The sequence below is a fragment of the Calonectris borealis genome, chromosome 23 (genome assembly GCF_964195595.1).
Source record: "Calonectris borealis chromosome 23, bCalBor7.hap1.2, whole genome shotgun sequence".
Taxonomy (NCBI): Eukaryota; Metazoa; Chordata; class Aves; order Procellariiformes; family Procellariidae; genus Calonectris; species Calonectris borealis.
Window position 1 is genome coordinate 9,919,275 of NC_134334.1, and position 25,902 is coordinate 9,945,176.

Below are 25,902 nucleotides of genomic sequence, written 5' to 3' on the forward strand. Positions count from 1 at the left end.
CAAATCAACCCCTGGAGTGGGATTTTGCACCTGTCTTTGTGTTTCCTGTGGATTATAACCCCAACAGCCCCATGCAACACGATGGCCAAGGGCCCGGCTACGCTGGGAGCAGCCAAGCACAAAATGTCCAGCTGGAAAATAAGATGAACATGAGTTATTTCTCACCCCAAAATAGAGGAGGGCCATGGGATGGGACTGAGTTCCCCCCCCCAAAATAGTACAGGAGGATGCTGGGGGGAATTATTTCCCCCTCCTCCCCCCCCCCCCAAAATGCAGGAGGGCCATGGGGGTAGTATTTTCTCCCAAAAAAAGGGAGTGGTAGCACAGGAAAAGAACCTAGAAAGGAAACTGGGAAAGGGAAGGGGAACTAGTGGGGAAGGGAGCTTTCTCCCTCAGGAGAAGGATGCTTGTGGTCTGGGCTACAAGGTACAGGACAGGAGAATGGGGCTTGAAGGAGAAGGCACCGATTGTCCAGCTCCAGGTTCCGCAGCCCAGGGTCGCTCACCAAAGCTCCAGTGTCACTGGGAGAGCAGAATCGCAGCTGCAGGAGAGCTCTCCCGCTGGCAGAGAAGAGATTGACACACTCAAACAGGGTGGACACGAGACTCCAGAAGCCTGGGGAAACAATCCAGGCCAGGATTCTACTGTACGTCTCACCAGTGGTCCCCAAAATTCCCCCCTACAAGCCCCCCCCCGCGCTAGGAAGAAAAGAAATACTGCCCTTGGACCACTGGCACAGGCATCCCACTGCCTATGGCAGAGCCCCGGCACCCCGAGCCCCCAGGGCAACTCACCTCAGCCAAGAAGTGCTCTTATGCCTCCTTGATGCCAGCTGCTCCTCCTGCAGGCCAAGGCACAGCAGGGACACGTGTTGGGGTGTGCGAGGCGGCCGAGGTTTGGGGGCTCAGACCCTCTCCCTTGTCCCCAGCGTTGGCAGACCCATCACGCCGGGAGCTGCAGAGACTCCCCTGGACACCCATGTGAGGCGAGGGGCCCAACTCACCAGGTCTCTTCCTGCTCCAGTGCCTCTTCAAGCTTCTTCATTTCCTGTCGCAGCACCTGGGAGAAGGAAGGGTCTGAGTCCCTGAGCCCGCTGCGGCCCTCCTCCGACCCCCTCACCCCAGGGCCCGTGGACACCCACCCATTTTCTCCCAGCCCTTTCGGCAGTACCTCATTCTCCTGCTCATCCTTCTGCAGCCAGGCCACCATCTGGGCATAGTGCTTTTCCAACTGCAAAACAATGGGCGTCCCATGCGGGCAGCTGGGCTGGGACCTGGGCACCCTCGCCCCTCTCCAGTCCCAGGGCCATGCCCACTCGCTACCCCACTGCTCCAGGGCACTGGAAGACCGGGCGACTCACAAGGCCAGGCATAGGGAAGTGATGGACGCCCCCAATTGTGGGGAAAATGTCCTCCCCAGTCACGCTTCTGCCCACAGCTACTGAGCAACTGGCACTAGGTGACCCTCCTTGAGCAGGGGGGTCGGACAAGACAAGATGACCTCCAGAAGTCCCTTCAAACCTCTCAGCCCCAGCCGACTCAGCTCTGGGACGTGGGCACAGGAGAGGACACTAGGGGGAAGGGGTGGGGGCACGTGGCAGGGAGGCAGTGACCCACGTGCTTCAGGTCTGACCCCTTGAGCGGCTGCGTGCAGCGACGCCGCATTCAGGAGTTGGCAGGCCGGGTCGCTCCGGCCTCCATCTGACAGGGCCTCTCCCTTTGGAAGCGAAACCTGTGAGCGGCTGGAGAAGCTGTCAGGGAGCAGCAGGGGCTGTGCCGGCCGGTGGCTGTGGGGTCAGCAGGGACAGGGCCTTGAGGAAGGACCACTGGCTATGAGATTGCTAGGATGGGCCCCATGGGATGGGGTGGACCTGGCAAGGGGGCCACGGGAACAACACCGCTGAGGATGGGGACAGGGGGCCACTGGGCTGTGAGGCCACCAGGGAGCCGGGGAGACTGGGGTCCTGGGAATGTGGGGAGGGAGAAGGGCAGGGGCTGGGGGACTGTGGTGTGAGAGGGGCAGCGTGGGGGCCATAGGGACCGTGAAGTGAGAGGACAGGTGGGTGGCTGCGGGGTTGTGGGGAGCTGTGGGGAGGAAGGCAGGGGGCTTGAGGGGGTCTAGGGGTCTGTGGGTGGTAACATTTGCTGGCCTCCGTGTAAATGTGTCCCTGGCTACGCCTGAGTAGTCTCAGATGCACTTGCAGGGGTTGGCCTGCACGGAGCTAAATGGTTCCAAAAAGGTGGAGTAAAAGAAGTACTGTGGCCTGAGAAGAGGGTGTTTGCACCTGATGATACAGCCTCCTAAATCCTCCGGGGACGGAGGGAGGGAGGGCAGCTGAGACTGGCATGCAGGGAGCTGGCTTGCGGCAGGTGGGTGGCACCCAGTGCCTAGCAGGTGAGACTGGGCATGGCCTTGAGGGGCTGCGGGGACCCGCCCTCAGGGAAAGACCCTCTCCCTGTGCCCCAACAAACACGCCAGAGCACATGGAGGTGGAGATAGAAAAGGCTTTATTGGGAGGGCTGTCAAAAGGGCAGCAGCCCCTCACTGACCACGGGGATGATCTTTCCCAGTGCATGTGCCAGGTCAGCGTAGGTCTCCTCAGACAGCACACGCAACAGCAGGCGATAGAAGACCTCGGGGTCGTACCAGGAGGCGTAGAGCACTGCAGCAGCCAGAGCGAAGCCAGCGGCCAGCTGCAGGCCAACCAGTAGCAGGCAGAATGTCCTGTGGGACAGAAGAGGGATGAGAGACAGGTCAGGGTGGATGCACCCCAACCCCATCTTGCTTTTGGGATGGAGGAGTTCGTTCTGGGAGCCCCACGGGCTGCCTCCCCAGCCCTTACTCATTGCACCATCAGGCAGAGTGGGAAGCGAGTCTCCACAAGTACGGGAAACCACCCCGGCCCAGAGTTCTCCTGTATGTCTCGCCAGTGGGCCCCAAAATCCCCTCCCTATGCATCCCCGAAGCTAGGAGGAAAAGAAATACTGAAACGTTTCATCCCAGAGAAGTCCAAAGCTGCCTAATGCCCTTGGACCACTGGCACAGGCATCCCACTGCCTATGGCAGAGCCCCGGCACCCCGAGCCCCCAGGGCAACTCACCTCAGCCAAGAAGTGCTCTTATGCCTCCTTGACGCCAGCTGCTCCTCCTGCAGGCCAAGGCACAGCAGGGACACGTGTTGGGGTGTGCGAGGCGGCCGAGGTTTGGGGGCTCAGACCCCCTCCCCTGTCCCGCTGAGATCAGTGCCCCCATGTCCCCCGGGTACAGTGCGGACCCTTCCCTCCCCAAGGCCCACAGCGGGGTTTGTCTGTCCTACCAGCCGCACAGCCACCATCTCCTGCAGCAGCGACTCCTCTGTCTCGTCTGCCTGCACTGTCTTCTCCCTGCTACGGACATCATGGGGTTCTAGGCTGTGAGAAGAGACCTCGGCCGGCATGGCGACCCCCCGCGTGGCCAACAGGGAGCCAGGGTGCTGCCCAGCCTGTGCTGGGGTTGGCACCAGGCACCCCCGGTATCCCAGCACTGCACAGACCCGGTTCCCCTCCCCTGTCCCGCCGCAGCCCTGGGGAGCGTGGAGGAGAGCCTGGGAGCTACTCAGAGTTGCGCAGAGCTGCTTCCAGGAGTCCCGAGTTGCTCAGAGGTGTTTTGAGCTGCTTAGGAGAAGGCAAAGGGCTCTCCAGAGCAGGCTGGAGGCGCTGACAGGAGCCAGAAGGATGTCTACGAGCGGCAGAGGTCTGCCCAAAGCTGCTCATCACTCCCCCACCCCGCTGCCCCAGGTTTCGATCAGGGCCCCATCACCACTCACAAAGCTGTTGGCTCTCGGAGGCGTTCCCGTCTCTCCTGGAGGCGCTGGAGCTTGTTCCTGAGCAGCTGGACAAGCAGAGGGCCCAGTCAAGAGTCCATGCCATGCCCGCTCTGAGGGGGCTTGCCCCCACAAACATGTTGAGCCCTCGTCCCTCCCGTCCCCCTTGTACCTTCTTGACCTCAACCTGCTCCTGAACAGCTTCTGCCAGCTCTGACCACTGCTGCCACTGCAAAGCAAGTGGGAGAAATTGCAGGGAGCCATGGTGGGAAAGGGCATCCCCAGTCAGTCCCCAGGGCACGGGGAGGTAAGGCCACGGCCAGGGCGGCAGGCACCCGGGTGTCCTGGGGCTAGCGCCATTGCCCGGCAGCTCTGGCCACTCCCCGAGGGATTTCTGGATGCGGGTCACAGACTTTGATCTGCTCCCGCACTGCTGTGCCTCCCTCTGCCTTTCCCTGAAAGAGGTCTGCCTGGGAGGGAAGAGGGGACAGGAACGTCTCCGAGAGGGGCAGGGCTGGAGGAGGACCCCCACTGACACCGGCAGGTTGCAACCCCAGGGTACCCAGCAACCCCCCCTCCAGCCCATGCCTGAGTTCGTGTTACACACGGCATCCCCTGACACACCCAGTGAGGGTCACTCCTCCCACCCCCTTCCCCAAAGCCATATTGCTGAGCCTGCGGACTGACATCAGGGTCCCCTCTGCAGCACAGAGCCAACAGCCTGGGGGATCTCCAGGGGCCCAATCCCTCCATCACAGATGCCGTATCCCGGAGTAGATGTCCTGCCCTGCCACACCACTGCCCGTGGCTGCTGGGGTGCACAGACCCAGCACTGGCACCCCCCTCCCTGACCCTGTCAGGACAGGCCTCCTTCTCCCCTGTACCTTCTGCGCCTCTTCCAGGCTTGCGGCTGCCTCCCTGCTTGCCACCTGCAAGTGCTCCTGCGGGAGAGGAGGGGAAGAGGAGCAGCCATCAGGGCACCGGCACACTCCCACGAGTGCACTCCCCTCAGCATTACCCCCTCCCGGTTCCCCTCGGGCACTGCCTTTGCCCACGCATCCCCTCTTCTTCCCAGCCCTGCAGGCACTGCGGGCTGGCAGAGGGACCCCCAGGCCCAACTCTGGATGCGGTCCCCATCTGGACATGGTCCTGAGCAACTGGCTCTAGGTGACCCTGCTTGAGCAGGGGGCATGGGACAAGAGAAGATGATCTCCAGAGGTCCCTTCCAACCTCAACCAGTCTGTGACTCTGTGAACTCACCTTGGTGTGGGCCACCATCCCCTCCAGCTGCTGGAGCTCGTGGCGGTTCTTTTCCAAACACCGCACGACGACACAGTTCTGGGAAGAGGAGCCGCACGCAGGCACTGAGCCCCTGACACAGCCCCGGGAGCCCCAGCGGGCGGATATGGGCAGAGGAGGGGACACTGACCTCCATGCTGCGCTGCTCCATGGTTTTCTGCAGCTCCTGCTGCTTCTTCCCCTGCATGGGGAAAGGAGGGGTCAGAGGGTCAGGTCTCTCGCAGCCCCAGCTCCCGGGGCCAAGGGGAACACTCCACACCTACCAGACACCGCAGCAGCTCCTTGTGCCTTTGTGACTCAGCAGAACACTGAGCCAGGCGCTCCCGGAGCATGCAGAGGTCTTGCTTCACCGCTTCTGTCTGCATGGCTGCACCTGCGCGTCAGGAGCCAGCAGGGTGTGAGGGTCACGGCGGGGGGCACGGACTCCCGTGGGGACGCTGCCCTACGCTGGCACACAGTTGCCCATGGACACGCGGGTACGCTCAGGGGAACGCACCACCACACGACTGCGCACAGGCACGCCACCCTGCTCGCCTGCAGCTGTGCCCAGCACCGCGGGTGCTGGCACAGCTACATCCGTACACCCACAGGCACAGCCACACACTACCTTGTGCTCCTCAAGCACAGGCGCACCCGCGCTCTCTCACGCACAGGACACGGCCACGCACATGCACAGTCAGGGATGCCCAGGGCTGGCACGGCAGCCTCCCCCCAGAGAGGGGCACTGACAGCCGTCGGCACTCACGTGCCTGCACACCCTTCCCAGCCAGCGTTCCTGTGCGCGTGCGCGCACTGGTTCCATGCCCGGCTCGGCCTGCGTCAGGTGGACGCTGAGCAGGTGGCAGGAGGTGGTGGGGGGCACCAGGGACCGCTGAGGAGAGAAGGAGCTTCCCCTGCCTTGCTGTGCCAGGCAGCCCCGCAGGGCCCCTGCTGCCCGTGGGGCTGCCCCGCCCTGGGGCCTCTGCAATGCCACCTTCAGCGTCAGCGTCCCGCCCTTTGAGGTCAACATGCCCCCCCACCCCGGGACCCCCTTCCTTTTGGTCCCCCACCATCCCCAGCAGCACACGCGTCCTCCCCACCTGGCCCTGCCTCAGCCCAGGCTACTGCCTTCCCCCCAGCGTTTGCAGCCACACACAGACCCCTGGCCACCCCCTCGCCCAGCCGAGGGCTGCGGGGACTGTGGGGATACTCTGCCCTCACCCTCCTCTCTCCCGTCGGGGGCCTTCCGCTGCACGGCGGACACAGGACAGGTCGTTGGCGAGTACTCTCCAAACTCCTGCCCAGCAGCACCGAGGTTCTCCTCCAGATGCTTCCCCACCTCTGGGAGCAGCCTCCTTTGTACCCGCTGGGGCGCCCATGTCACAAGCCCACAGTGACATCACAGTGACACGGCCACCGCTGCCCACTGTGACGTGGCAATCACCTCCCTGGGGCTGGTGCCAAGGGCTGCCGTGGGGCCCAGGCGCGGCCACCGGGGAAACGGGGCGTCACTCTCAGCACCTACTCTTAGCAGACCGGCGGGAGTGACCGCGGGCGCCGCGTGTCAGCATCTCCCTGTGGGGTTTGCCTGTCCCGCGGCTGTCCAGCTGTGGCAGCTCCCCGCCCCAAGTCCAAGCGTGAGCCAGGCTGTGCATGTACTCCCAGCAGGCACATGCAGACACTCGCACACACGCGCGTGCACCACGGGTGTGCGCATGCGCACGGACAGACACACCGCGTGGGCTCCAGCACAGGGCTCAAGCATCCAGCCCCCGTTTGGATCCAGCATCCAGCCCCCAAACTACAGCCCGGGAAAGGGAAAAAACAGACTAGCCCTCTGCTCTAGCCCAGGCAGACACCGTGCTTGCAGTCTCCCAAGAGGAATGGGGTCTCTGACTTGCTCAGAGAGCCGCGGCTGCCGGCACGTTGGGGGACACCAGGAGGAAGGGGTGAGGGCACGCGGCATACACAAGTCGAGCTGGCACACATCATCTTTGGTTTATTATGCTTCCTAAAGGAGCTCTTGGGCTTGTGGGTGGTCGTTGTGGCTCACCATCTCCCCATGAACCTGTACTCGGTACATACAGGTGTACAGGCAGAGCCATCGTGGGGAGCGCACAGGCAGAAGGGAAAGCAGCAGCCACCTCCCTCTGACCGGTCACCTGGCGTTCATTGATGTTAGCAAAAGAGGATTTGCTGGCATTTTGTTTTCTTCTCGTTCGTGCGCAGGTACTGGAAAGACGGCAGCAGAAGGACACGCTAGCTAAAACCCCTTTTACTGCTGGCAATAAAGGTGCCTCTTGGCTGGGAGCACGAGAAGTACCCCTTTTTCCGCTCTTGATTCTTCATATACGGTTTTAAGACTACCCACATATTCATTTTTACGATTTACATAACCTCTACGCCTTGGCCATGACGTCACTTGTTACCACTCGCTTTTGAGTATTTGTTCACGTGAACCCCCAGTGGAAGCATGCTTAATGCATATTTATTAGCTGAATTTGCGTGATTTTCTTGCAACTTTGCCGCTTTCAGCCGGTTTGGTCTGGTTTCTTCTAACAGCAAACCCTGTTCTACAAGTGAGGTCATTGTTGTTCAAGTTGCATTGCGCCTGTCTTAAAATGGGCAGCCGTTTGCGCAGGGTGGTGGATACAGCCTCCTGCCTCCAAGTCGGGCAAGAGCCAGGTCTGAGGCAGAGCCATGGTGGGGCGCGCACAGGCAGAAGGGAAAGCAGCAGCCACCTCCCTCCAACCTGTCAGCTGACATTCATTGGCAAGGTCACGCACTTGTCCTGCAATCACAGAGTTCTTTATTCTCTTTCTAGTTTTATTTCAAAAGAACCGGGACCTCGCTGGGCGGTTCCCAAAGGCGGCCGCCAGCTTTGGTGGCAGGACCCAGTTAAGGATGTCCCTCTTCAGCAGGACCAGGATGAGGATGGCGATCTGCAGGAAGGCGAGGAACAGAAGAAGTCTCCTGGGGGACAGGAGAGGGGTCAGGCAGAGCAGGGGGCACATTTGTCTCAGCTCTTGCCAGCCACCCTCTTCGAACACCACCGTGGCACCTTGCTCTGTGCTGGGCACGACACTCCCCGCTCAGAACTGGAGTGAGGGGCCCGGGCATCTCTTTCAGCTCTACTGTAGGTCTCCCCAGTGGGCCCCAAAATCCCCCCCTACGCACCCCCCCCCGCGCTAGGAAGAAAAGAAATACTGAAACGTTTCCTCCCAGAGAAGTCCAAAGCTGCCTAATGCCCTTGGACCGCTGGCACAGGCATCCCACTGCCTATGGCAGAGCCCCGGCACCCCGAGCCCCCAGGGCAACTCACCTCAGCCAAGAAGTGCTCTTATGCCTCCTTGACGCCAGCTGCTCCTCCTGCAGGCCAAGGCACAGCAGGGACACGTGTTGGGGTGTGCGAGGCGGCCGAGGTTTGGGGGCTCAGACCCCCTCCCCTGTCCCGCTGAGATCAGTGCCCCCATGTCCCCCGGGTACAGTGCGGACCCTTCCCTCCCCAAGGCCCACAGCGGGGTTTGTCTGTCCTACCAGCCGCACAGCCACCATCTCCTGCAGCAGCGACTCCTCTGTCTCGTCTGCCTGCACTGTCTTCTCCCTGCTACGGACATCATGGGGTTCTAGGCTGTGAGAAGAGACCTCGGCCGGCATGGCGACCCCCCGCGTGGCCAACAGGGAGCCAGGGTGCTGCCCAGCCTGTGCTGGGGTTGGCACCAGGCACCCCCGGTATCCCAGCACTGCACAGACCCGGTTCCCCTCCCCTGTCCCGCCGCAGCCCTGGGGAGCGTGGAGGAGAGCCTGGGAGCTACTCAGAGTTGCGCAGAGCTGCTTCCAGGAGTCCCGAGTTGCTCAGAGGTGTTTTGAGCTGCTTAGGAGAAGGCAAAGGGCTCTCCAGAGCAGGCTGGAGGCGCTGACAGGAGCCAGAAGGATGTCTACGAGCGGCAGAGGTCTGCCCAAAGCTGCTCATCACTCCCCCACCCCGCTGCCCCAGGTTTCGATCAGGGCCCCATCACCACTCACAAAGCTGTTGGCTCTCGGAGGCGTTCCCGTCTCTCCTGGAGGCGCTGGAGCTTGTTCCTGAGCAGCTGGACAAGCAGAGGGCCCAGTCAAGAGTCCATGCCATGCCCGCTCTGAGGGGGCTTGCCCCCACAAACATGTTGAGCCCTCGTCCCTCCCGTCCCCCTTGTACCTTCTTGACCTCAACCTGCTCCTGAACAGCTTCTGCCAGCTCTGACCACTGCTGCCACTGCAAAGCAAGTGGGAGAAATTGCAGGGAGCCATGGTGGGAAAGGGCATCCCCAGTCAGTCCCCAGGGCACGGGGAGGTAAGGCCACGGCCAGGGCGGCAGGCACCCGGGTGTCCTGGGGCTAGCGCCATTGCCCGGCAGCTCTGGCCACTCCCCGAGGGATTTCTGGATGCGGGTCACAGACTTTGATCTGCTCCCGCACTGCTGTGCCTCCCTCTGCCTTTCCCTGAAAGAGGTCTGCCTGGGAGGGAAGAGGGGACAGGAACGTCTCCGAGAGGGGCAGGGCTGGAGGAGGACCCCCACTGACACCGGCAGGTTGCAACCCCAGGGTACCCAGCAACCCCCCCTCCAGCCCATGCCTGAGTTCGTGTTACACACGGCATCCCCTGACACACCCAGTGAGGGTCACTCCTCCCACCCCCTTCCCCAAAGCCATATTGCTGAGCCTGCGGACTGACATCAGGGTCCCCTCTGCAGCACAGAGCCAACAGCCTGGGGGATCTCCAGGGGCCCAATCCCTCCATCACAGATGCCGTATCCCGGAGTAGATGTCCTGCCCTGCCACACCACTGCCCGTGGCTGCTGGGGTGCACAGACCCAGCACTGGCACCCCCCTCCCTGACCCTGTCAGGACAGGCCTCCTTCTCCCCTGTACCTTCTGCGCCTCTTCCAGGCTTGCGGCTGCCTCCCTGCTTGCCACCTGCAAGTGCTCCTGCGGGAGAGGAGGGGAAGAGGAGCAGCCATCAGGGCACCGGCACACTCCCACGAGTGCACTCCCCTCAGCATTACCCCCTCCCAGTTCCCCTCGGGCACTGCCTTTGCCCACGCATCCCCTCTTCTTCCCAGCCCTGCAGGCACTGCGGGCTGGCAGAGGGACCCCCAGGCCCAACTCTGGACGCGGTCCCCATCTGGACATGGTCCTGAGCAACTGGCTCTAGGTGACCCTGCTTGAGCAGGGGGCATGGGACAAGAGAAGATGATCTCCAGAGGTCCCTTCCAACCTCAACCAGTCTGTGACTCTGTGAACTCACCTTGGTGTGGGTCACCATCCCCTCCAGCTGCTGGAGCTCGTGGCGGTTCTTTTCCAAACACCGCACGACGACACAGTTCTGGGAAGAGGAGCCGCACGCAGGCACTGAGCCCCTGACACAGCCCCGGGAGCCCCAGCGGGCGGATATGGGCAGAGGAGGGGACACTGACCTCCATGCTGCGCTGCTCCATGGTTTTCTGCAGCTCCTGCTGCTTCTTCCCCTGCATGGGGAAAGGAGGGGTCAGAGGGTCAGGTCTCTCGCAGCCCCAGCTCCCGGGGCCAAGGGGAACACTCCACACCTACCAGACACCGCAGCAGCTCCTTGTGCCTTTGTGACTCAGCAGAACACTGAGCCAGGCGCTCCCGGAGCATGCAGAGGTCTTGCTTCACCGCTTCTGTCTGCATGGCTGCACCTGCGCGTCAGGAGCCAGCAGGGTGTGAGGGTCACGGCGGGGGGCACGGACTCCCGTGGGGACGCTGCCCTACGCTGGCACACAGTTGCCCATGGACACGCGGGTACGCTCAGGGGAACGCACCACCACACGACTGCGCACAGGCACGCCACCCTGCTCGCCTGCAGCTGTGCCCAGCACCGCGGGTGCTGGCACAGCTACATCCGTACACCCACAGGCACAGCCACACACTACCTTGTGCTCCTCAAGCACAGGCGCACCCGCGCTCTCTCACGCACAGGACACGGCCACGCACATGCACAGTCAGGGATGCCCAGGGCTGGCACGGCAGCCTCCCCCCAGAGAGGGGCACTGACAGCCGTCGGCACTCACGTGCCTGCACACCCTTCCCAGCCAGCGTTCCTGTGCGCGTGCGCGCACTGGTTCCATGCCCGGCTCGGCCTGCGTCAGGTGGACGCTGAGCAGGTGGCAGGAGGTGGTGGGGGGCACCAGGGACCGCTGAGGAGAGAAGGAGCTTCCCCTGCCTTGCTGTGCCAGGCAGCCCCGCAGGGCCCCTGCTGCCCGTGGGGCTGCCCCGCCCTGGGGCCTCTGCAATGCCACCTTCAGCGTCAGCGTCCCGCCCTTTGAGGTCAACATGCCCCCCCACCCCGGGACCCCCTTCCTTTTGGTCCCCCACCATCCCCAGCAGCACACGCGTCCTCCCCACCTGGCCCTGCCTCAGCCCAGGCTACTGCCTTCCCCCCAGCGTTTGCAGCCACACACAGACCCCTGGCCACCCCCTCGCCCAGCCGAGGGCTGCGGGGACTGTGGGGATACTCTGCCCTCACCCTCCTCTCTCCCGTCGGGGGCCTTCCGCTGCACGGCGGACACAGGACAGGTCGTTGGCGAGTACTCTCCAAACTCCTGCCCAGCAGCACCGAGGTTCTCCTCCAGATGCTTCCCCACCTCTGGGAGCAGCCTCCTTTGTACCCGCTGGGGCGCCCATGTCACAAGCCCACAGTGACATCACAGTGACACGGCCACCGCTGCCCACTGTGACGTGGCAATCACCTCCCTGGGGCTGGTGCCAAGGGCTGCCGTGGGGCCCAGGCGCGGCCACCGGGGAAACGGGGCGTCACTCTCAGCACCTACTCTTAGCAGACCGGCGGGAGTGACCGCGGGCGCCGCGTGTCAGCATCTCCCTGTGGGGTTTGCCTGTCCCGCGGCTGTCCAGCTGTGGCAGCTCCCCGCCCCAAGTCCAAGCGTGAGCCAGGCTGTGCATGTACTCCCAGCAGGCACATGCAGACACTCGCACACACGCGCGTGCACCACGGGTGTGCGCATGCGCACGGACAGACACACCGCGTGGGCTCCAGCACAGGGCTCAAGCATCCAGCCCCCGTTTGGATCCAGCATCCAGCCCCCAAACTACAGCCCGGGAAAGGGAAAAAACAGACTAGCCCTCTGCTCTAGCCCAGGCAGACACCGTGCTTGCAGGCTCCCAAGAGGAATGGGGTCTCTGACTTGCTCAGAGAGCCGCGGCTGCCGGCACGTTGGGGGACACCAGGAGGAAGGGGTGAGGGCACGCGGCATACACAAGTCGAGCTGGCACACATCATCTTTGGTTTATTATGCTTCCTAAAGGAGCTCTTGGGCTTGTGGGTGGTCGTTGTGGCTCACCATCTCCCCATGAACCTGTACTCGGTACATACAGGTGTACAGGCAGAGCCATCGTGGGGAGCGCACAAGCAGAAGGGAAAGCAGCAGCCACCTCCCTCTGACCGGTCACCTGGCGTTCATTGATGTTAGCAAAAGAGGATTTGCTGGCATTTTGTTTTCTTCTCGTTCGTGCGCAGGTACTGGAAAGACGGCAGCAGAAGGACACGCTAGCTAAAACCCCTTTTACTGCTGGCAATAAAGGTGCCTCTTGGCTGGGAGCACGAGAAGTACCCCTTTTTCCGCTCTTGATTCTTCATATACGGTTTTAAGACTACCCACATATTCATTTTTACGATTTACATAACCTCTACGCCTTGGCCATGACGTCACTTGTTACCACTCGCTTTTGAGTATTTGTTCACGTGAACCCCCAGTGGAAGCATGCTTAATGCATATTTATTAGCTGAATTTGCGTGATTTTCTTGCAACTTTGCCGCTTTCAGCCGGTTTGGTCTGGTTTCTTCTAACAGCAAACCCTGTTCTACAAGTGAGGTCATTGTTGTTCAAGTTGCATTGCGCCTGTCTTAAAATGGGCAGCCGTTTGCGCAGGGTGGTGGATACAGCCTCCTGCCTCCAAGTCGGGCAAGAGCCAGGTCTGAGGCAGAGCCATGGTGGGGCGCGCACAGGCAGAAGGGAAAGCAGCAGCCACCTCCCTCCAACCTGTCAGCTGACATTCATTGGCAAGGTCACGCACTTGTCCTGCAATCACAGAGTTCTTTATTCTCTTTCTAGTTTTATTTCAAAAGAACCGGGACCTCGCTGGGCGGCTCCCAAAGGCGGCCGCCAGCTTTGGTGGCAGGACCCAGTTAAGGATGTCCCTCTTCAGCAGGACCAGGATGAGGATGGCGATCTGCAGGAAGGCGAGGAACAGAAGAAGTCTCCTGGGGGACAGGAGAGGGGTCAGGCAGAGCAGGGGGCACATTTGTCTCAGCTCTTGCCAGCCACCCTCTTCGAACACCACCGTGGCACCTTGCTCTGTGCTGGGCACGACACTCCCCGCTCAGAACTGGAGTGAGGGGCCCGGGCATCTCTTTCAGCTCTACTGTAGGTCTCCCCAGTGGGCCCCAAAATCCCCCCCTACGCACCCCCCCCCCGCGCTAGGAAGAAAAGAAATACTGAAACGTTTCCTCCCAGAGAAGTCCAAAGCTGCCTAATGCCCTTGGACCGCTGGCACAGGCATCCCACTGCCTATGGCAGAGCCCCGGCACCCCGAGCCCCCAGGGCAACTCACCTCAGCCAAGAAGTGCTCTTATGCCTCCTTGACGCCAGCTGCTCCTCCTGCAGGCCAAGGCACAGCAGGGACACGTGTTGGGGTGTGCGAGGCGGCCGAGGTTTGGGGGCTCAGACCCCCTCCCCTGTCCCGCTGAGATCAGTGCCCCCATGTCCCCCGGGTACAGTGCGGACCCTTCCCTCCCCAAGGCCCACAGCGGGGTTTGTCTGTCCTACCAGCCGCACAGCCACCATCTCCTGCAGCAGCGACTCCTCTGTCTCGTCTGCCTGCACTGTCTTCTCCCTGCTGCGGACATCATGGGGTTCTAGGCTGTGAGAAGAGACCTCGGCCGGCATGGCGACCCCCCGCGTGGCCAACAGGGAGCCAGGGTGCTGCCCAGCCTGTGCTGGGGTTGGCACCAGGCACCCCCGGTATCCCAGCACTGCACAGACCCGGTTCCCCTCCCCTGTCCCGCCGCAGCCCTGGGGAGCGTGGAGGAGAGCCTGGGAGCTACTCAGAGTTGCGCAGAGCTGCTTCCAGGAGTCCCGAGTTGCTCAGAGGTGTTTTGAGCTGCTTAGGAGAAGGCAAAGGGCTCTCCAGAGCAGGCTGGAGGCGCTGACAGGAGCCAGAAGGATGTCTACGAGCGGCAGAGGTCTGCCCAAAGCTGCTCATCACTCCCCCACCCCGCTGCCCCAGGTTTCGATCAGGGCCCCATCACCACTCACAAAGCTGTTGGCTCTCGGAGGCGTTCCCGTCTCTCCTGGAGGCGCTGGAGCTTGTTCCTGAGCAGCTGGACAAGCAGAGGGCCCAGTCAAGAGTCCATGCCATGCCCGCTCTGAGGGGGCTTGCCCCCACAAACATGTTGAGCCCTCGTCCCTCCCGTCCCCCTTGTACCTTCTTGACCTCAACCTGCTCCTGAACAGCTTCTGCCAGCTCTGACCACTGCTGCCACTGCAAAGCAAGTGGGAGAAATTGCAGGGAGCCATGGTGGGAAAGGGCATCCCCAGTCAGTCCCCAGGGCACGGGGAGGTAAGGCCACGGCCAGGGCGGCAGGCACCCGGGTGTCCTGGGGCTAGCGCCATTGCCCGGCAGCTCTGGCCACTCCCCGAGGGATTTCTGGATGCGGGTCACAGACTTTGATCTGCTCCCGCACTGCTGTGCCTCCCTCTGCCTTTCCCTGAAAGAGGTCTGCCTGGGAGGGAAGAGGGGACAGGAACGTCTCCGAGAGGGGCAGGGCTGGAGGAGGACCCCCACTGACACCGGCAGGTTGCAACCCCAGGGTACCCAGCAACCCCCCCTCCAGCCCATGCCTGAGTTCGTGTTACACACGGCATCCCCTGACACACCCAGTGAGGGTCACTCCTCCCACCCCCTTCCCCAAAGCCATATTGCTGAGCCTGCGGACTGACATCAGGGTCCCCTCTGCAGCACAGAGCCAACAGCCTGGGGGATCTCCAGGGGCCCAATCCCTCCATCACAGATGCCGTATCCCGGAGTAGATGTCCTGCCCTGCCACACCACTGCCCGTGGCTGCTGGGGTGCACAGACCCAGCACTGGCACCCCCCTCCCTGACCCTGTCAGGACAGGCCTCCTTCTCCCCTGTACCTTCTGCGCCTCTTCCAGGCTTGCGGCTGCCTCCCTGCTTGCCACCTGCAAGTGCTCCTGCGGGAGAGGAGGGGAAGAGGAGCAGCCATCAGGGCACCGGCACACTCCCACGAGTGCACTCCCCTCAGCATTACCCCCTCCCGGTTCCCCTCGGGCACTGCCTTTGCCCACGCATCCCCTCTTCTTCCCAGCCCTGCAGGCACTGCGGGCTGGCAGAGGGACCCCCAGGCCCAACTCTGGACGCGGTCCCCATCTGGACATGGTCCTGAGCAACTGGCTCTAGGTGACCCTGCTTGAGCAGGGGGCATGGGACAAGAGAAGATGATCTCCAGAGGTCCCTTCCAACCTCAACCAGTCTGTGACTCTGTGAACTCACCTTGGTGTGGGTCACCATCCCCTCCAGCTGCTGGAGCTCGTGGCGGTTCTTTTCCAAACACCGCACGACGACACAGTTCTGGGAAGAGGAGCCGCACGCAGGCACTGAGCCCCTGACACAGCCCCGGGAGCCCCAGCGGGCGGATATGGGCAGAGGAGGGGACACTGACCTCCATGCTGCGCTGCTCCATGGTTTTCTGCAGCTCCTGCTGCTTCTTCCCCTGCATGGGGAAAGGAGGGGTCAGAGGGTCAGGTCTCTCGCAGCCCCAGCTCCCGGGGCCAAGGGGAACACTCCACACCTACCAGACACCGCAGCAGCTCCTTGTGCCTTTGTGACTCAGCAGAACACTGAGCCAGGCGCTCCCGGAGCATGCGGAGGTCTTGCTTCACCGCTTCTGTCTGCATGGCTGCACCTGCGCGTCAGGAGCCAGCAGGGTGTGAGGGTCACGGCGGGGGGCACGGACTCCCGTGGGGACGCTGCCCTACGCTGGCACACAGTTGCCCATGGACACGCGGGTACGCTCAGGGGAACGCACCACCACACGACTGCGCACAGGCACGCCACCCTGCTCGCCTGCAGCTGTGCCCAGCACCGCGGGTGCTGGCACAGCTACATCCGTACACCCACAGGCACAGCCACACACTACCTTGTGCTCCTCAAGCACAGGCGCACCCGCGCTCTCTCACGCACAGGACACGGCCACGCACATGCACAGTCAGGGATGCCCAGGGCTGGCACGGCAGCCTCCCCCCAGAGAGGGGCACTGACAGCCGTCGGCACTCACGTGCCTGCACACCCTTCCCAGCCAGCGTTCCTGTGCGCGTGCGCGCACTGGTTCCATGCCCGGCTCGGCCTGCGTCAGGTGGACGCTGAGCAGGTGGCAGGAGGTGGTGGGGGGCACCAGGGACCGCTGAGGAGAGAAGGAGCTTCCCCTGCCTTGCTGTGCCAGGCAGCCCCGCAGGGCCCCTGCTGCCCGTGGGGCTGCCCCGCCCTGGGGCCTCTGCAATGCCACCTTCAGCGTCAGCGTCCCGCCCTTTGAGGTCAACATGCCCCCCCACCCCGGGACCCCCTTCCTTTTGGTCCCCCACCATCCCCAGCAGCACACGCGTCCTCCCCACCTGGCCCTGCCTCAGCCCAGGCTACTGCCTTCCCCCCAGCGTTTGCAGCCACACACAGACCCCTGGCCACCCCCTCGCCCAGCCGAGGGCTGCGGGGACTGTGGGGATACTCTGCCCTCACCCTCCTCTCTCCCGTCGGGGGCCTTCCGCTGCACGGCGGACACAGGACAGGTCGTTGGCGAGTACTCTCCAAACTCCTGCCCAGCAGCACCGAGGTTCTCCTCCAGATGCTTCCCCACCTCTGGGAGCAGCCTCCTTTGTACCCGCTGGGGCGCCCATGTCACAAGCCCACAGTGACATCACAGTGACACGGCCACCGCTGCCCACTGTGACGTGGCAATCACCTCCCTGGGGCTGGTGCCAAGGGCTGCCGTGGGGCCCAGGCGCGGCCACCGGGGAAACGGGGCGTCACTCTCAGCACCTACTCTTAGCAGACCGGCGGGAGTGACCGCGGGCGCCGCGTGTCAGCATCTCCCTGTGGGGTTTGCCTGTCCCGCGGCTGTCCAGCTGTGGCAGCTCCCCGCCCCAAGTCCAAGCGTGAGCCAGGCTGTGCATGTACTCCCAGCAGGCACATGCAGACACTCGCACACACGCGCGTGCACCACGGGTGTGCGCATGCGCACGGACAGACACACCGCGTGGGCCCCAGCACAGGGCTCAAGCATCCAGCCCCCGTTTGGATCCAGCATCCAGCCCCCAAACTACAGCCCGGGAAAGGGAAAAAACAGACTAGCCCTCTGCTCTAGCCCAGGCAGACACCGTGCTTGCAGGCTCCCAAGAGGAATGGGGTCTCTGACTTGCTCAGAGAGCCGCGGCTGCCGGCACGTTGGGGGACACCAGGAGGAAGGGGTGAGGGCACGCGGCATACACAAGTCGAGCTGGCACACATCATCTTTGGTTTATTATGCTTCCTAAAGGAGCTCTTGGGCTTGTGGGTGGTCGTTGTGGCTCACCATCTCCCCATGAACCTGTACTCGGTACATACAGGTGTACAGGCAGAGCCATCGTGGGGAGCGCACAGGCAGAAGGGAAAGCAGCAGCCACCTCCCTCTGACCGGTCACCTGGCGTTCATTGATGTTAGCAAAAGAGGATTTGCTGGCATTTTGTTTTCTTCTCGTTCGTGCGCAGGTACTGGAAAGACGGCAGCAGAAGGACAAGCTAGCTAAAACCCCTTTTACTGCTGGCAATAAAGGTGCCTCTTGGCTGGGAGCACGAGAAGTACCCCTTTTTCCGCTCTTGATTCTTCATATACGGTTTTAAGACTACCCACATATTCATTTTTACGATTTACATAACCTCTACGCCTTGGCCATGACGTCACTTGTTACCACTCGCTTTTGAGTATTTGTTCACGTGAACCCCCAGTGGAAGCATGCTTAATGCATATTTATTAGCTGAATTTGCGTGATTTTCTTGCAACTTTGCCGCTTTCAGCCGGTTTGGTCTGGTTTCTTCTAACAGCAAACCCTGTTCTACAAGTGAGGTCATTGTTGTTCAAGTTGCATTGCGCCTGTCTTAAAATGGGCAGCCGTTTGCGCAGGGTGGTGGATACAGCCTCCTGCCTCCAAGTCGGGCAAGAGCCAGGTCTGAGGCAGAGCCATGGTGGGGCGCGCACAGGCAGAAGGGAAAGCAGCAGCCACCTCCCTCCAACCTGTCAGCTGACATTCATTGGCAAGGTCACGCACTTGTCCTGCAATCACAGAGTTCTTTATTCTCTTTCTAGTTTTATTTCAAAAGAACCGGGACCTCGCTGGGCGGCTCCCAAAGGCGGCCGCCAGCTTTGGTGGCAGGACCCAGTTAAGGATGTCCCTCTTCAGCAGGACCAGGATGAGGATGGCGATCTGCAGGAAGGCGAGGAACAGAAGTCGTCTCCTGGGGGACAGGAGAGGGGTCAGGCAGAGCAGGGGGCACATTTGTCTCAGCTCTTGCCAGCCACCCTCTTCGAACACCACCGTGGCACCTTGCTCTGTGCTGGGCACGACACTCCCCGCTCAGAACTGGAGTGAGGGGCCCAGGCATCTCTTTCAGCTCTACTGTAGGTCTCCCCAGTGGGCCCCAAAATCCCCCCCTACGCACCCCCCCCCGCGCTAGGAAGAAAAGAAATACTGAAACGTTTCCTCCCAGAGAAGTCCAAAGCTGCCTAATGCCCTTGGACCGCTGGCACAGGCATCCCACTGCCTATGGCAGAGCCCCGGCACCCCGAGCCCCCAGGGCAACTCACCTCAGCCAAGAAGTGCTCTTATGCCTCCTTGACGCCAGCTGCTCCTCCTGCAGGCCAAGGCACAGCAGGGACACGTGTTGGGGTGTGCGAGGCGGCCGAGGTTTGGGGGCTCAGACCCCCTCCCCTGTCCCGCTGAGATCAGTGCCCCCATGTCCCCCGGGTACAGTGCGGACCCTTCCCTCCCCAAGGCCCACAGCGGGGTTTGTCTGTCCTACCAGCCGCACAGCCACCATCTCCTGCAGCAGCGACTCCTCTGTCTCGTCTGCCTGCACTGTCTTCTCCCTGCTACGGACATCATGGGGTTCTAGGCTGTGAGAAGAGACCTCGGCCGGCATGGCGACCCCCCGCGTGGCCAACAGGGAGCCAGGGTGCTGCCCAGCCTGTGCTGGGGTTGGCACCAGGCACCCCCGGTATCCCAGCACTGCACAGACCCGGTTCCCCTCCCCTGTCCCGCCGCAGCCCTGGGGAGCGTGGAGGAGAGCCTGGGAGCTACTCAGAGTTGCGCAGAGCTGCTTCCAGGAGTCCCGAGTTGCTCAGAGGTGTTTTGAGCTGCTTAGGAGAAGGCAAAGGGCTCTCCAGAGCAGGCTGGAGGCGCTGACAGGAGCCAGAAGGATGTCTACGAGCGGCAGAGGTCTGCCCAAAGCTGCTCATCACTCCCCCACCCCGCTGCCCCAGGTTTCGATCAGGGCCCCATCACCACTCACAAAGCTGTTGGCTCTCGGAGGCGTTCCCGTCTCTCCTGGAGGCGCTGGAGCTTGTTCCTGAGCAGCTGGACAAGCAGAGGGCCCAGTCAAGAGTCCATGCCATGCCCGCTCTGAGGGGGCTTGCCCCCACAAACATGTTGAGCCCTCGTCCCTCCCGTCCCCCTTGTACCTTCTTGACCTCAACCTGCTCCTGAACAGCTTCTGCCAGCTCTGACCACTGCTGCCACTGCAAAGCAAGTGGGAGAAATTGCAGGGAGCCATGGTGGGAAAGGGCATCCCCAGTCAGTCCCCAGGGCACGGGGAGGTAAGGCCACGGCCAGGGCGGCAGGCACCCGGGTGTCCTGGGGCTAGCGCCATTGCCCGGCAGCTCTGGCCACTCCCCGAGGGATTTCTGGATGCGGGTCACAGACTTTGATCTGCTCCCGCACTGCTGTGCCTCCCTCTGCCTTTCCCTGAAAGAGGTCTGCCTGGGAGGGAAGAGGGGACAGGAACGTCTCCGAGAGGGGCAGGGCTGGAGGAGGACCCCCACTGACACCGGCAGATTGCAACCCCAGGGTACCCAGCAACCCCCCCTCCAGCCCATGCCTGAGTTCGTGTTACACACGGCATCCCCTGACACACCCAGTGAGGGTCACTCCTCCCACCCCCTTCCCCAAAGCCATATTGCTGAGCCTGCGGACTGACATCAGGGTCCCCTCTGCAGCACAGAGCCAACAGCCTGGGGGATCTCCAGGGGCCCAATCCCTCCATCACAGATGCCGTATCCCGGAGTAGATGTCCTGCCCTGCCACACCACTGCCCGTGGCTGCTGGGGTGCACAGACCCAGCACTGGCACCCCCCTCCCTGACCCTGTCAGGACAGGCCTCCTTCTCCCCTGTACCTTCTGCGCCTCTTCCAGGCTTGCGGCTGCCTCCCTGCTTGCCACCTGCAAGTGCTCCTGCGGGAGAGGAGGGGAAGAGGAGCAGCCATCAGGGCACCGGCACACTCCCACGAGTGCACTCCCCTCAGCATTACCCCCTCCCGGTTCCCCTCGGGCACTGCCTTTGCCCACGCATCCCCTCTTCTTCCCAGCCCTGCAGGCACTGCGGGCTGGCAGAGGGACCCCCAGGCCCAACTCTGGACGCGGTCCCCATCTGGACATGGTCCTGAGCAACTGGCTCTAGGTGACCCTGCTTGAGCAGGGGGCATGGGACAAGAGAAGATGATCTCCAGAGGTCCCTTCCAACCTCAACCAGTCTGTGACTCTGTGAACTCACCTTGGTGTGGGTCACCATCCCCTCCAGCTGCTGGAGCTCGTGGCGGTTCTTTTCCAAACACCGCACGACGACACAGTTCTGGGAAGAGGAGCCGCACACAGGCACTGAGCCCCTGACACAGCCCCGGGAGCCCCAGCGGGCGGATATGGGCAGAGGAGGGGACACTGACCTCCATGCTGCGCTGCTCCATGGTTTTCTGCAGCTCCTGCTGCTTCTTCCCCTGCATGGGGAAAGGAGGGGTCAGAGGGTCAGGTCTCTCGCAGCCCCAGCTCCCGGGGCCAAGGGGAACACTCCACACCTACCAGACACCGCAGCAGCTCCTTGTGCCTTTGTGACTCAGCAGAACACTGAGCCAGGCGCTCCCGGAGCATGCAGAGGTCTTGCTTCACCGCTTCTGTCTGCATGGCTGCACCTGCGCGTCAGGAGCCAGCAGGGTGTGAGGGTCACGGCGGGGGGCACGGACTCCCGTGGGGACGCTGCCCTACGCTGGCACACAGTTGCCCATGGACACGCGGGTACGCTCAGGGGAACGCACCACCACACGACTGCGCACAGGCACGCCACCCTGCTCGCCTGCAGCTGTGCCCAGCACCGCGGGTGCTGGCACAGCTACATCCGTACACCCACAGGCACAGCCACACACTACCTTGTGCTCCTCAAGCACAGGCGCACCCGCGCTCTCTCACGCACAGGACACGGCCACGCACATGCACAGTCAGGGATGCCCAGGGCTGGCACGGCAGCCTCCCCCCAGAGAGGGGCACTGACAGCCGTCGGCACTCACGTGCCTGCACACCCTTCCCAGCCAGCGTTCCTGTGCGCGTGCGCGCACTGGTTCCATGCCCGGCTCGGCCTGCGTCAGGTGGACGCTGAGCAGGTGGCAGGAGGTGGTGGGGGGCACCAGGGACCGCTGAGGAGAGAAGGAGCTTCCCCTGCCTTGCTGTGCCAGGCAGCCCCGCAGGGCCCCTGCTGCCCGTGGGGCTGCCCCGCCCTGGGGCCTCTGCAATGCCACCTTCAGCGTCAGCGTCCCGCCCTTTGAGGTCAACATGCCCCCCCACCCCGGGACCCCCTTCCTTTTGGTCCCCCACCATCCCCAGCAGCACACGCGTCCTCCCCACCTGGCCCTGCCTCAGCCCAGGCTACTGCCTTCCCCCCAGCGTTTGCAGCCACACACAGACCCCTGGCCACCCCCTCGCCCAGCCGAGGGCTGCGGGGACTGTGGGGATACTCTGCCCTCACCCTCCTCTCTCCCGTCGGGGGCCTTCCGCTGCACGGCGGACACAGGACAGGTCGTTGGCGAGTACTCTCCAAACTCCTGCCCAGCAGCACCGAGGTTCTCCTCCAGATGCTTCCCCACCTCTGGGAGCAGCCTCCTTTGTACCCGCTGGGGCGCCCATGTCACAAGCCCACAGTGACATCACAGTGACACGGCCACCGCTGCCCACTGTGACGTGGCAATCACCTCCCTGGGGCTGGTGCCAAGGGCTGCCGTGGGGCCCAGGCGCGGCCACCGGGGAAACGGGGCGTCACTCTCAGCACCTACTCTTAGCAGACCGGCGGGAGTGACCGCGGGCGCCGCGTGTCAGCATCTCCCTGTGGGGTTTGCCTGTCCCGCGGCTGTCCAGCTGTGGCAGCTCCCCGCCCCAAGTCCAAGCGTGAGCCAGGCTGTGCATGTACTCCCAGCAGGCACATGCAGACACTCGCACACACGCGCGTGCACCACGGGTGTGCGCATGCGCACGGACAGACACACCGCGTGGGCCCCAGCACAGGGCTCAAGCATCCAGCCCCCGTTTGGATCCAGCATCCAGCCCCCAAACTACAGCCCGGGAAAGGGAAAAAACAGACTAGCCCTCTGCTCTAGCCCAGGCAGACACCGTGCTTGCAGGCTCCCAAGAGGAATGGGGTCTCTGACTTGCTCAGAGAGCCGCGGCTGCCGGCACGTTGGGGGACACCAGGAGGAAGGGGTGAGGGCACGCGGCATACACAAGTCGAGCTGGCACACATCATCTTTGGTTTATTATGCTTCCTAAAGGAGCTCTTGGGCTTGTGGGTGGTCGTTGTGGCTCACCATCTCCCCATGAACCTGTACTCGGTACATACAGGTGTACAGGCAGAGCCATCGTGGGGAGCGCACAGGCAGAAGGGAAAGCAGCAGCCACCTCCCTCTGACCGGTCACCTGGCGTTCATTGATGTTAGCAAAAGAGGATTTGCTGGCATTTTGTTTTCTTCTCGTTCGTGCGCAGGTACTGGAAAGACGGCAGCAGAAGGACACGCTAGCTAAAACCCCTTTTACTGCTGGCAATAAAGGTGCCTCTTGGCTGGGAGCACGAGAAGTACCCCTTTTTCCGCTCTTGATTCTTCATATACGGTTTTAAGACTACCCACATATTCATTTTTACGATTTACATAACCTCTACGCCTTGGCCATGACGTCACTTGTTACCACTCGCTTTTGAGTATTTGTTCACGTGAACCCCCAGTGGAAGCATGCTTAATGCATATTTATTAGCTGAATTTGCGTGATTTTCTTGCAACTTTGCCGCTTTCAGCCGGTTTGGTCTGGTTTCTTCTAACAGCAAACCCTGTTCTACAAGTGAGGTCATTGTTGTTCAAGTTGCATTGCGCCTGTCTTAAAATGGGCAGCCGTTTGCGCAGGGTGGTGGATACAGCCTCCTGCCTCCAAGTCGGGCAAGAGCCAGGTCTGAGGCAGAGCCATGGTGGGGCGCGCACAGGCAGAAGGGAAAGCAGCAGCCACCTCCCTCCAACCTGTCAGCTGACATTCATTGGCAAGGTCACGCACTTGTCCTGCAATCACAGAGTTCTTTATTCTCTTTCTAGTTTTATTTCAAAAGAACCGGGACCTCGCTGGGCGGCTCCCAAAGGCGGCCGCCAGCTTTGGTGGCAGGACCCAGTTAAGGATGTCCCTCTTCAGCAGGACCAGGATGAGGATGGCGATCTGCAGGAAGGCGAGGAACAGAAGAAGTCTCCTGGGGGACAGGAGAGGGGTCAGGCAGAGCAGGGGGCACATTTGTCTCAGCTCTTGCCAGCCACCCTCTTCGAACACCACCGTGGCACCTTGCTCTGTGCTGGGCACGACACTCCCCGCTCAGAACTGGAGTGAGGGGCCCGGGCATCTCTTTCAGCTCTACTGTAGGTCTCCCCAGTGGGCCCCAAAATCCCCCCCTACGCACCCCCCCCCCGCGCTAGGAAGAAAAGAAATACTGAAACGTTTCCTCCCAGAGAAGTCCAAAGCTGCCTAATGCCCTTGGACCGCTGGCACAGGCATCCCACTGCCTATGGCAGAGCCCCGGCACCCCGAGCCCCCAGGGCAACTCACCTCAGCCAAGAAGTGCTCTTATGCCTCCTTGACGCCAGCTGCTCCTCCTGCAGGCCAAGGCACAGCAGGGACACGTGTTGGGGTGTGCGAGGCGGCCGAGGTTTGGGGGCTCAGACCCCCTCCCCTGTCCCGCTGAGATCAGTGCCCCCATGTCCCCCGGGTACAGTGCGGACCCTTCCCTCCCCAAGGCCCACAGCGGGGTTTGTCTGTCCTACCAGCCGCACAGCCACCATCTCCTGCAGCAGCGACTCCTCTGTCTCGTCTGCCTGCACTGTCTTCTCCCTGCTACGGACATCATGGGGTTCTAGGCTGTGAGAAGAGACCTCGGCCGGCATGGCGACCCCCCGCGTGGCCAACAGGGAGCCAGGGTGCTGCCCAGCCTGTGCTGGGGTTGGCACCAGGCACCCCCGGTATCCCAGCACTGCACAGACCCGGTTCCCCTCCCCTGTCCCGCCGCAGCCCTGGGGAGCGTGGAGGAGAGCCTGGGAGCTACTCAGAGTTGCGCAGAGCTGCTTCCAGGAGTCCCGAGTTGCTCAGAGGTGTTTTGAGCTGCTTAGGAGAAGGCAAAGGGCTCTCCAGAGCAGGCTGGAGGCGCTGACAGGAGCCAGAAGGATGTCTACGAGCGGCAGAGGTCTGCCCAAAGCTGCTCATCACTCCCCCACCCCGCTGCCCCAGGTTTCGATCAGGGCCCCATCACCACTCACAAAGCTGTTGGCTCTCGGAGGCGTTCCCGTCTCTCCTGGAGGCGCTGGAGCTTGTTCCTGAGCAGCTGGACAAGCAGAGGGCCCAGTCAAGAGTCCATGCCATGCCCGCTCTGAGGGGGCTTGCCCCCACAAACATGTTGAGCCCTCGTCCCTCCCGTCCCCCTTGTACCTTCTTGACCTCAACCTGCTCCTGAACAGCTTCTGCCAGCTCTGACCACTGCTGCCACTGCAAAGCAAGTGGGAGAAATTGCAGGGAGCCATGGTGGGAAAGGGCATCCCCAGTCAGTCCCCAGGGCACGGGGAGGTAAGGCCACGGCCAGGGCGGCAGGCACCCGGGTGTCCTGGGGCTAGCGCCATTGCCCGGCAGCTCTGGCCACTCCCCGAGGGATTTCTGGATGCGGGTCACAGACTTTGATCTGCTCCCGCACTGCTGTGCCTCCCTCTGCCTTTCCCTGAAAGAGGTCTGCCTGGGAGGGAAGAGGGGACAGGAACGTCTCCGAGAGGGGCAGGGCTGGAGGAGGACCCCCACTGACACCGGCAGGTTGCAACCCCAGGGTACCCAGCAACCCCCCCTCCAGCCCATGCCTGAGTTCGTGTTACACACGGCATCCCCTGACACACCCAGTGAGGGTCACTCCTCCCACCCCCTTCCCCAAAGCCATATTGCTGAGCCTGCGGACTGACATCAGGGTCCCCTCTGCAGCACAGAGCCAACAGCCTGGGGGATCTCCAGGGGCCCAATCCCTCCATCACAGATGCCGTATCCCGGAGTAGATGTCCTGCCCTGCCACACCACTGCCCGTGGCTGCTGGGGTGCACAGACCCAGCACTGGCACCCCCCTCCCTGACCCTGTCAGGACAGGCCTCCTTCTCCCCTGTACCTTCTGCGCCT